Genomic DNA, 12,854 nt, shown 5'->3' on the forward strand with positions numbered 1-12,854 from the left:
TTAATTCGAAAATAAATTTATTTAACAAAAACATTTTATTATTTTTTTTTTTTTAAAAAAAACACTTTTAATTTAACCCCCTAACCTTTTAATTTTATTCAATTGATCCCCGTTGTCAGATTCAGCTGTTAACCCTAACGGAAATGGCTAAAAAGACCAAATTACCCATCGATTTTCTTTTCTTTTTTTTTATAAATAAAATAAAATAAAATAATAATAATAATAATAATAATAATAATAATTTGAAATTGAGGGTAAATTAGAAACTTTAAAAAAAAAAAAAAGGCAAGGATATAAAGGTCATTTTATACGAGTTTTGTTATATTTTTGAAGAAAATTTGAATATAAAAAGGCCATTGAGCTCATTAACGAAGTCTCTCATATTCCTCTCTCTCTCTCTCTCTCTCTCTCTCTCTCAAGAAAATCAGCAATAACAAACTGTAAGGCTTTCTCTTTGGAACTCCGATTATATCTCCATCTTCTTTCTTCACAAATTAAGTTTCTTTGTGATTTTCTTTTGGGTGTTTCAGGTTTCTTTGCATTTGTACACATTATCTTCTTTCTACAAGACCGTCCATGGCAAGTGAGGATTCCACTGACGGCTCGTCACCGGACGTCGGTCAACTGACAGAAGAAGGTTGTGAGGTGATTGTGAATGAAATGAATGAAGCAACTATAATTGATGATTATTTTATGGTCTCGCGTGAAGAAGAAAAAGCTGATAATGAGAATGTGAAGAAGACTGCTTCTTTGGATCCTGTTCTTGAAAAGGTTGCTTCAACGTCAAATGATGATCCCCAGAAGATATCTGCTGGTGTTGCGAGGAGGGAAAAAGAGGAAGTGCAAGAATCAAGAACAGAGTCGACGTCGGACGTTAACGAGAATCAGCTGAAGAAAGTGAGTGAAGCAAATTTGATTGATGATTATCAGAAGAAGTACTGCGGAGTTGCTCATCAGACAGAAGAAGAAGATTCCAGTGATATTTTTCTTGAAATACTGCGCAAGATGAAAGAACAGAGGACTAACAAGAAGTAAACCATGCATCAAATCAAAGGGCTGCTGTTTTGCTTAAGATGGTGTTTGATTGTTCCATAGCCATGCTTCTGCATTTTGGTTAGTTTTGTTGTTAAACTTTTTGAATTTTACAGAGGATCTTGTTATTCTATAATGAAGCAAAGATAAATGAGTAGCGGTGAGATCATTGAATTTGATTTGTTGTTTGATTATTAATCCAAACAAAAAATTCATTTGTTTCACCAAATTTGTATGGAAATGCAAAAAAAAGGCTTGCTTCATTATTTAAAATTGCATTTTAGCCTTTTATATATATATATATATATATATATATATATAAAAGGCTAAAATGCAATTTTAAATGTCACGCGTAATTGCGTTTTTAGAAATTAATATTTTTAAATTGCATTTTTTTTGAAATCACAAATCTGAATAGACCCTAAGCAAAAACTCTTGTGGTAAACCACAAGTTTGACGTATGTTGCTTGGGTGATAATGCGGTTACGGTTAGTAAAATTCACTAACCGCGCGGTTAGTAACTCTAATAATCGTTAACTGCTTTTTAAAAGAAAAAATTTAAAAAAACCTTAAAAAAAAAATGAAACCAAAAAGATGTTTTTATGGTAATACAATAATATCTTACAACATACGACATTTTTTCTAGATTTTTATATATTTTAAAAATTTTAAACACTAAAACGACATCATATATATATATATATATATATATAGGCATTTAACTTTTTTTAACCGCCTTTAAAGGCAGTTAGTGTGGTTAACGGTTAGCATGCAGTTAATAACTGCCCGCCTTTTTACCTCTACATTGTAATATTAACTTGAGAACATCATTTTCAACCGAACTAAAAAGTAACAAGTAGCAAGTAAAAGAATTTTTATTACTACATCCACCAAGTGGCTCATAGAAAGGATAGGTTTGTTTTGTTGACTTGCAATTGAAGTACATTTTATTATTTTTACTAATACTATTTAGTAGACGTTCATATAACTGAGATAATACTCCCGTGAAAATTAATTTTTACTGGCATGTTATCTCAATCATATGACGATCAACAGTCTACAAAATAGCATTTCCCTTTTTAAAAAGAAAAACAAACTGCGCACGTGCTTTCTAATTTATTATATTTTTCTTAATAAGTTAATAGAAGAGGAAAAAAATAGCAGAAAATTAGGAAATGTGGAATGGAGGGGTTGGGGGACTCCAATTACGCAATTTTTAATGTTTCTCTAAGCTTTAAAAGTTTACAATGCAGAATTTCTTTCAATTACCCCTACCATTTAAATGTTTCATTAACTTTGATTGATAGTATCTAAAATGTCTGTTATACCTCCATAAAATTTTTCAAAATACAACTATGCACTTAATTTAGATAATTCAAAAAAAAAATATAAATAATATAAATAAATAAATAAAATAAAAAAAGGACGACCCACACAACCACACCAAAAGGTTTTTTTTTTTTTTTTTTCTTTCTTTATTTTTATAAATAGGTATTTTGGTCATTTTTTACTTTTTTTCATTAAGATTTAACTGAGATAATCAGATTACATTACGAATGGGAATGGCCCCCAAAGAGGCCCATTAAAAGCAAATAGCCAGCCGTAAGGCCAATGAAAAAACAGGACCAATATGATTTCAGCATTTTTTCCGGAAAACTCCACTTGCTTATGATAATTTTCTTAAGGCTACTTTTAGGTATGAGTGTCTATTTGTATTTGAGTGTCGGGTTTGAGTCAAGTTGATGTATGAGTATAAGATTATATAAGTTAACTTTAATTCAACCTATTTATATGGCCGACTCATTATTTAGGCCGATTAGGTGATCGCTAAAGCCCCAAATAACAATAACATAATTAAGATTTTTATATTAAAAAAAAAAATTAAGGCACCAATTATAGTAAATAAATTAGTTGGTGCTCTTTAATTAAGGTCCTAATTATGGTAACAAAAAAAAAATTGCAAAAACTTGAATCCCTATAAATTGAGATTTTAGAAGAAAAGAAAGATAAAAATGAAAAGTGCCACCCATAAAGCAAAAACTAAACTCGTAATTTTGTCTAAACTTAAAATCAACATATGGTGGCCATGTTCGTTCATTTAGAATATGGTTAATTATTTTTTTAGTACTTAAGCTTTCATGTTCTTATTTTTTTCAACATAAGTTTCAATTTGTATCACAGTTGTTATTTGACTTATGGATAAATACCAGGTGATACTCCAGCGACCGGTCTGAAGATGGTTCAACCACCCCGTGGGTTGTGGCCTCTCAAGGCCTTTGGGGGTGGATTTGGTTAACGGACATGGTTATATTTTTGTTCTTCCAGCATGAACAGTAACTATATGTTCCCCAAAATGCTCCAACTTTAGTCATTATAAGCCTCACACGCCAACCCCATTTCATTTTTCCATTGCTCTTAACTCATAGCATACTCTCACATATTATGTTTCTCTCAAGAACACCAACAATAAGATATCAACCAGACTTCAGCTCAATCCACTCTCTCGTAGACTCTCTCTGAACTTTGTTCACTTATCCCTTGTTTCTCTTCCTTTTCCTTCCTTCTCTCCTATTTTTCTCCTTCCAGATATTGCTGATCTTATCAACCAAACTTCAGCTCTGAGTTGGTCAGATACCCCCCCTCCCCTGGTCATCCCACTCATCAATCCTATCGCCCCCCCTTCCCTTACTCTCGTGGGAAAAATATTTTCTTCTCAGCCTCTTTCCAAAGTTACTATAAAAAGCAATATTTCTCTAGCTTGGAAATTTCTAAAATCTCTTGTTTCTGAAGACAAAGATGATAATTTGATTGTTTTTACTTTTGAAAATTTGGCGGACCTCACTAGAGTGTTGGAAAACTCCCTTTGGAACATTAAAGATTCTCCTCTGTTCCTAAAGAAGTGGTCACATGAAGATGCCATTGAAGATTTGGATTTCTCAAAAGCTGCGTATTGGGTACAAATCCATAATCTTCCTTTGGATTTGGTAACTGTTGAGAATGCTAATGGTATTGGTGCAAGCCTAGGAGAGCTGCTGGCTGTGGATAATGAAGATAACTTGAAGCCTTCGCGAAAAAGCTTCCTGAGGATACGGGTTCTTCTAAATCTACTCAATCCCTTAGTACCTGGTTTCACACATCATAGACCTTCGAAAGCTCCTCTATGGGTGCAGTACAAATATGAGAGGCTTTCTAACTACTGTTGTACTTGTGGAAGATTAGGGCATCTCTCTTTTTCTTACTCTGTGGATCCTAAACCTCCTGATCATGGCAGATATGGTGACAAGTTGAAAGCAAGTCCTCCAAATACCAGTAGGGTTGTTCAACTCATTCAACCAAGGAGGCAGATGTCTGTGATTGAAAGTTCTAATGAGCTTGCTATCGTCCCTGTTCCAAACCAGCCTTCTATTGAGTAAACCCATTTCTCTACTCTTGGTCATCCTCACCAAACCCACCGAGACCAATCCACCTCCTCCCACTCTTTTCCCAATCCCCAAGGTATTCTCCCTTCCCCAAATTACGCTAGTCACTTTTGATTGAGCCCCATTAATCCCAATTCTGTCTTTATTAAAAAGCCTTCTCTTGTCAAGTTTCCGCCATACCTCAATAACTCCTCTTTAATTCTCACCAATACCTTGAAACTCAACTCTCTCAACCTTTGTCTACCTGAAAACACATGGCCTTCCCCTACTAAGACTTCTACTGCTATTGGGTCCCATTCCCTTTCAACTTATAGTTCTAATCCCCACTTGGATCCTGTAGAACCTGGTTCAACCTCAAACAATCTAGCTACTCAAAATTCTAGTTCTCCCCACACTCCCAGGCATCATGTCTCCTTGCCTGGACTGAGAACTCCTCTCTCGTTTGACTCTTCTACTCAAAAACTGCCCCATCATTCTCCTACCACCTCCTCTAGAAAACGTTACCATCCCTACCCCCAAACCTCCTCATCAAAAAAACCTAATCTAAGTTCCACTCTCTCCTCCTCCAAAATTGATGATGATTTTTCTCAGAATGTTCAGAGTTCCTCTCCAGAAAATTCTTTGGCAGCTGGGGTGGCGGGCTTCAATCTACCCCCACCAGCTCAATGAAAGTTTTAGCTTGGAATTGTCGAGGTTTAGCTCGTGGCCCAAAAATTCGTGCTCTCCGAGCTTTGATCAGAACTCATCATCTTGATCTCATCTTTCTCTCTGAAACCAAAATTCCCTCTTCTCGTTTTCACACCTCCTTGTTTGGTTTGGGTTTCTCAAAGTGGTTGGAAGTTCCTCTAGTTGGTATTCAAGAGGGGGCTTTTTTTGTCTTGGAAGCATGATGTGGACGTTGAACCGGTTAGACTTGACAAGAATTGTATTTCTTGTATTGTGTACTCGGATCCTCCGCATAGGCCTTGGTTGTTCTTTGGTGTGTATGCTCCTCATACCAGTCAGAGACGTTCAAAATTTTGGCCTCTCTTGGCTAGGTTGGGTAATTCTTTTGGTGGTGCCTGGTTGCTACTAGGTGATTTTAACTCCATTTTGTCTTCTTCAGAGAAGAGTGGAGGCCGTGCTTTCGGTTCTTCTTCTCATGGTGATTTTGTACACTTTGTTCATTCAAATGCTCTGATGGACCTTGGTTTTGTTGGCAACAGATTTACTTGGAGTAATTTTAGGATGGGAAGGGCAAATATTCGTGAAAGACTTGATAGGGGGCTGGCAAACCAGAGTTGGGTTCATCTCTTCGTAAACTCTTTGATTAATCACTTCCCAGCAACCCAATCGGATCATTGCCCTCTTTTGATCTCTACTTCTGGTACTTATCATCGTAATCTTGCTAAACCTATTCGGTTTGAGGCTTTTTGTTCTAGGGATAAGTCTAGTCATGGGATTGTGGCAGAAGCTTGGTTGGGTGAGGTGGAAGGTTCCCCGGCTTTCTCCTTGAGTAGAAAATGGAAGAATACAAAGAATGCCTTGAAAAATTGGAATCATCACCATTTTGGCCATATTCAACACAAGATTAAATCACTGATGGCCAATATCAGTGTGATCCAATCTATTCCGCACTCTGCTGGTAATGCGGCCAGAGAGCAGGTTCTTCAGGAAGCCTTGCAAGAACAGCTTTTGAGGGTGGAAGTCCTGTGGAAGCAAAAGTCTAGAGCGTTGTGGCTTACCTGTACTGACCTTAACATGAAGTTTTTTCATGCCTCTACGGTGTGCCGTCGCAGGTATAATTCTGTTTCTAATCTCAAAACTATAGAAGGTATTACTATTGTTGGTAGAGAGAATATTGGCAATTATTTGGTGCAGCATTTCAGTAACCAATTTACTACTACTTATCCTAATTTAGATACTAGTCTTTCTGACTTGGTTGATAAGGTGGTCACAGATGAGGAGAATGTTAGTCTCTCTGTAATTCCTGATGAGAATGAGATTTTCTCAGCAATTTCTGATCTTGGCCTTAATAAGGCTCCGGGTCCTGATGGCAATATTGGTTTATTCTATAAATCCTACTAGCCAATTGTTAAAGGCAGTGTGGTTTCCTCAGTTCAATCTTTCTTCCGTGGTGGTTTTCTTCTCAAAGAATTCAATCACACCAACATTGCTCTTATCCCTAAGGTGGACAACCCTCACTTGGTGCATCAATTTAGACCTATTAGTCTTACAAATTTCAACTATAAGATCATCTCTAAAATCTTATCCTCTAGACTCAAGCCTATTCTGCACAAGATAATTTCTTATACTCAGTCGGCTTTTCTCAAAGGCAGATCCATTCACGACAATACCATTCTTGCTCATGAGTTAATCCATACTATGAAGCAAAAGAAAGGTAATGGTGGCTTAATGGCCTTGAAGCTTGATATGGCTAAAGCTTTTGATTCCATGGAGTAGGTGTTTCTGATAAAAATTTTAAACCTATTGGGTTTTCATCCTACTTTGGTTCAATGGATCAGTCAATGTATCACTACCTCCTCCTTCTCTATTCTCCTTAATGGTGCTCCTTTTGGTAAGTTCTATCCGACCCGTGGTCTACGCCAAGGAGATCCTTTCTCTCCATTTCTCTTTATATTGGGGTCTGAGATTCTTTCCAGTTTAATTTTTCATGAAGAAAATCTGAGTCTTCTTCATGGTATTATAATGGCTAGAATGTGCCCTCCTATTTCAAATCTTTTGTTTGCAAATGATGTTATTATCTTCTCTAGGGCTAATGTTTCTGAAGCTAAGGTGATTCTTAATTGTATAAACACTTACTCTGCTTGGTCTGGGCAGCATATCAATAAGGTTAAATCTACAGTTCTTTTCAGTAAAAATTGTCGTGCCAGCTCCAAAGCTTCTATCAATGACATTCTCAACTTGGCACGAATTCCAGCCCATGATAAGTACCTTGGTATCCCTCTCTTCATGCATAGAAAAAAGCAGGATTCTTTTGTTGAGCTCAAGGACAGGATTTTTGCTAAAATCTAAGGTTGGAAAGCTAGACTTTTATCTCAAGCAGCCAGAACCACTTTGATTAAGTCAATGGCTAATGCTATTCCAACTTATCTTATGTCTGTCTTTATTCCTCCTTCCGAAGGCTTGGTGTTTGGCTATCAATTCTGGCCTTAAGAAGTTTTGGTGGGGCTATCCACAAAAAAAGAAGCGCAATCTCTCCCTTCTCTCTTAGGAAAGCATTTGCAAGCCGAAATCCTTGGGTGGTTTAGGTATTAGGACTATGGAATCTCTTAATAACTACTTACTTGCAAGACTTGGCTGGAAGATGACTTCAAATCAATCCCTTTTTTGGGTTGATTCTCTTAGGAGTAAGTATCTCAAGAATGGTATTTCTCTTCTAAATGCTCCTACCAATCCTAGCTCTTCTTGGCTTTGGAAGGGTTTGCTGAAAAATAGGAAGGTTGTTGAGAAGGGAGCTTGTATTTCCATCTCTAGTGGTTTGAATGTGGATATTTGGTCTTCTCCTTGGATTCCTTTGATGCCTAATTTTAGGCCTATTTCTAATGCTAATTTGGATGTTTGTCCCTCTCTTATCGTGGCTGATCTTATTGTTCCAGGGGAGCAAGTTTGGAATTCTCTCCTATTGCAAGACCTTTTTGATCCTGCATCAGTTCAACATATCCTCATTCCTCAACATACATCTCCCTTATAGGCCTTCTTTTGACAAGTGGTCTTGGATTCCCTCTTCTTCAGGACTTTTTTTCAGTGAGGTCAGGGCATGATCTCTCTCTTTCCATGGAAGGAAGGCCTTCTCCTCTTCATTTTGAAGCATGGTTGCTCTTTTGGGGGCTTAAATTACATGCAAGGTTGAAGCACCTTTTATGGAAGGTTGGTTGGGATATTTTGCCGTCAAGAACCAAGATTAGTCGCTTTGTGGTCTCTGATGACCCTGCTGCTTGGGTGTGTCCCTTCTGTAAGGGACCTTTAGAAACATTATCTCATTTATTCTTGGAGTGCAACATGTCCATTGCTTTATGGAGCTCTTCTCCTTGGCAGATTTCCACCTCCAGGTTTGCAATTTGGCCTATCTCTGATTGGATTTCTGCAATCCTCTCTCCTATGGTGTCTTTTGGTATTCCCAAACCGGAGGTGAGAAAGTTTGAGCTCTTTGATACTCTTGTTATGGATTTTATTTGGAGGGCTAGGAACTTGCTTATACATGATGGCCTTCAACCTTCTTCTAGTCAAGCTATTGTTCAAGTTTCTAGCAGTCTTAATCACTATATTACTGCCTAGCGTGAGCTTGGTCTTCCCACTCTATGGGTGCCTCCAGTTGTAGGTTATGTAAAAGGCAATTTTGATGTTGCAGTGAAGGGGTCTTTTGCGGTTGCGGCGGCAGTCATTAGTGATGATATGGGAAACATTATAGGTGCTGCCACTCAGAAGTTTAATTCCTTTGATGTTCTACAAGGGGAAGCTTCTACAGCTTTGTTGGCTGCTCGAATGGCAGTCTCCTTCGGTTGTGATAAGTTTATGTTGGAAGGTGATGCCCTTCTGGTTGTTTTGGCTATAAACAACCCGTCTTTATTCTCTTCTTGGACTTTTACTAATTGTATTTCTAATATTAGTTTAGTTCTTTCTTCTTTTCAAAGCTGGAATGCTTTGAAAGTTTCTTGATGTGCCAACTTTTGTTCACATGCTCTAGCTAAATGGGCTGCTTCCAATCTTGTTTTTGGAAGCATTCCCATGGGATCTCCTATTCTCTCTTCCATTCGTATCAGGAATGCGAAAGATCCTCCCTTCTAGTCCTTTCTTCCTTATTCAATTAAAACATTAAAAAAAAAAAAAAAAAAAAGAACACCTGCAAAACAAACAGTAAGGCTTTAGTTTCTTTGGAACTCCAATTATATTTCTATCTTCTTTCTTTTGTGTTATTTCGTTTCTGGGTAATCTTCTTTGGGTGTTTCGGGTCTCTTTTTATTCATAAACGTCATTTGTGTTTTTTACAGGACTAATCATGCCAAGTGAGGAGACAAAAGAAGATGGAACTATTATCCAAGATTATACTGTGCCTCTTGTTCTTTCTGATTTTATAAGCAAACTTGAAGAGGAATTTAAGATGGCAATTACTAAATGGGACCAGAGTGAAGAAAAAAGAGAAGCCGCTGAGAGTGGAGTTTTGGTTGCAGGAAGTGATCATGGGGGTTTCAAGATTAATGAAGAGAAAAAAGTTGATAATGAGAATGAGAAGGAAGAATTGTAAGTAGAAAAAGTTGAAGGTCAATCTCGGAGAATTGCTATTGATGATGATTATTCTGTTGAGAATTGTAATTGATCGATGATGATTATTCTATCTATGGAGGCTTCATGTTTCTACATAGAATTTCACAAGGACCAACTTTCATTATCTCTTGTTTAGCTATGAAGAAGAATAAATAGTAAGGAAATTCGAATCTTAAATCTTATGGGACTACCACAAAGACCAATGACCAAATTTCAATATATGTTGTTTGCAAGTTAGGATTGTTTGTCTTTTTTTGTGAAATATGCATGTAAGGAAGGAGAAAGACAAACAATATTATATGAACCTTTAGAAGAAAAATTTAAAGGAGTTCAATTGGCATTCACTTTTCTAAAAAACCGAAGAATGAGAGTACTCGAAATTTGTGAGAGATAAAGACATATAAAAATTAGAACAAAATGAGGGTTAATATACCATTTGGCGTATTTTATTAATCTTAATCTAATGTTGTTTTAATTGGCTTTAAAACTAATAAATAAATAATTGAAACAGTTGAAGTTTATTCTTCATCAAATTTCGGCCATAATAGCCGATGCGAACCAAAATCGCTGATATTCAAATTCCGGCCAAAGTCACCGAAATCTCAATTTTGATTATAATAGCCGATATGTGTGAAAATACATGTAAAAATTACATAATTTAAAAATAAATATCAATTTAATTGGCTTAGATGAGATAATATATATCCTTTATATAATGTGCCTTTTTTATAGCAGTGATGAGACTTAGCCGTTATTGGCTAAAACCGCTAACTGCAACTGCCAAAGGCAGTTATTGAATTTTAATAACCGTAACCGCGCTGCTTAGGCAGTTAGCGGTTATTTTATAACTGGCGGTTAGCGGTTACCAAAATGAATAACCAGTGGTTTTATAACTGTTTTTTTATATGCAAAATAATTGAAACAATCTGTGAGTTTTTCCCTTGCTTTCTCAACAACTACAAGCAGACAACCCATAAACTAAAAAATAAATAGACAAAAACTCACCTGATCGTGATCATCAGTCATTCAACCTGTGAGACTGTGAGATAGAGAGAGAGAGAGAGAGAGAGAGAGAGACGATAGAGAGGAGAGACAGAGGCAACGAAAGAGAGGAGATATAGAGAGTCTGAGAGAGAGGGACGGCACCACATGAGGCTTGAGTCGTGAGAGAGAGTGTGAGACTGGGAGAATAGGATGAAACCCCAATTTTTGTCTAAATTAGGATGAGTGAGTAAGTGATTGTTTTTCTCGAAAACAACGCTGTTTTGGAGAAAAAACCAAAACGGCGTCATTTATATATATATATATATATATTTTATGTTTACCGACTTTATTTATTATTTACAAACCACCAAGCATTTATATTTACAGTTCTTTCTTGCTTCGAGCCTGAATCAATGGAACAGGATCCTCTACAATCTATTTTGAATTGGGGAATATCCAGTTAATGGTCAAGATTTCTTTAAAGAAATCTTAAGGCCATAAATGGGACACTTGTCCCATTAATAAAAAAAAATAATAAAATAATATATATTTTAAAAATAATTAAAAAAAAACTAAGGGGTGGCCGGCCACCTCAGACCGGCCATCCCCAAGGGCCAAATCAAAAAAAATAAATAAATGATTTGGCCCTTGGGGGTGGCCGATCCACCCCCAAGGGCCATGGGGTGGCCTGGCCCTGGCCACCTCAAACTGGCTCTTGGGGGAGACCGAAGTAATAGCATAATAGTAACAAATTTATGCGTATGTTTCATGGACCAGCTAAGTACATGTTTTGGGCCCCCAAGAATTTCTTTACACTCAAGACATGCGAACAAGACATTTAAAGTTATTTGAGCTCCCAAGATTATAATAGATCTAAGCCCAAAAATACATGTTTAATAAGTTATTTTAGCCCCAAAAAATAATTTGGGCCCAAAATAACTAATTGTTGACCCATTAAAAAGTATTTGCCCAATTAAAACGCCCACGGTTAATTGATTACCAAAATTTAATAACTTAATCAATAATTTAAATTAAAAAAAAAAAAGGAAATAATTTCATTTTGGAATTTGATACATTTCTCTCTCTCTCTCTCTCTCTCTCTCTCACTCTCAAGAACACCAGCAATAACAAACAGTAAGGCTTTCGCTTTGGAATTCCAATAATCTCTCCATCTTCGTTCTTTTTGTGTTATTTAGTTTCTGGGTAATCTTGTTTTGGACGTTTCAGGCCTGTTTGTATTCATAAACTTGGTTTTCTTTTTTACAGGACCATCCATGGCAAGTGAGGATCCCAGTCACGATCTGTCACCGGGCATCGGTCATCAGACAGAAGAAGATGGAACTATTATCCAAGATCATACTGCGCCTATTGTTGTTTCTGATTTGATGGGCAAGAACGAAGCCACCGAGAATGAATCAAATTCCATTGATGATCATACTGTGGAGCAGGGTACTGGGTGGGCGCGTGAAGAAGCAAAAGATTATAATGAGAATGAGGTTGAGATTTCTTTTGTGAAGACTGAAAGCTTCAAGAATGAAGTTCAATCGCGGATAATTGCAATGGAGGATGAGGTTCGGCGGAGAATTCTGGATTCTCTGGTAACTTGGTTTCTCTGTGAAGAAGAAATGGTTGATAATGAGAATAAGGAGGAGGAGGAAGAGGAGGAAGAGGAGGATAAGTACTATTCTCTGCATCGGGAATTTCTGCTTGATCTTGAAAATTGGGATGGCGGTAAAGAGAAGAAAATTGCTATTGATGATGATTATTCGGTTGAGAATTGCAATTGATGATATGATTATTCTTTGGAGGCTTCATGTTTCTACGTAGAATTTCACAAGGACCAACTTTCAATGTCTCTTGTTTAGCTATGAAGAAGAATAAATTGTTAAGATTGAGGTTTTTGTCTTTCAATATCAAAATAAATGGTTTTTGTCTCACTAAGTTTGTATGAAATTGCAATGTGCATGCTTTATAGTATTACATATTGATAATCTGGTGTTCTAATTGATTGTGGGTGTTTGAGATGGAAGAATAATGCCATTCAAATCAGGATTTCTTGTACAGCAATAGGTCTCGAAGTACGTTTTCAAATTGTAATATTAAACGACGCAATTTCAAATGATTTATTTTCTGTAATTTAGTTTAAAAATCATA

The 12,854-nt window shown here is 36.5% G+C and overlaps 1 pseudogene; it reads left to right on the forward strand.

Annotated features, from left to right (window-relative positions):
- Positions 1-576: 576 nt before the first annotated feature.
- On the forward strand, positions 577-9,239 carry LOC148588097 (uncharacterized; annotated as a pseudogene).
- The last annotated feature ends 3,615 nt before the right edge of the window (positions 9,240-12,854 follow it).

The sequence above is a fragment of the Corylus avellana genome, chromosome 1, assembly GCF_965113065.1.
Source record: "Corylus avellana chromosome 1, dhCorAvel1.hap1.2, whole genome shotgun sequence".
NCBI classification, from domain to species: Eukaryota; Viridiplantae; Streptophyta; class Magnoliopsida; order Fagales; family Betulaceae; genus Corylus; species Corylus avellana.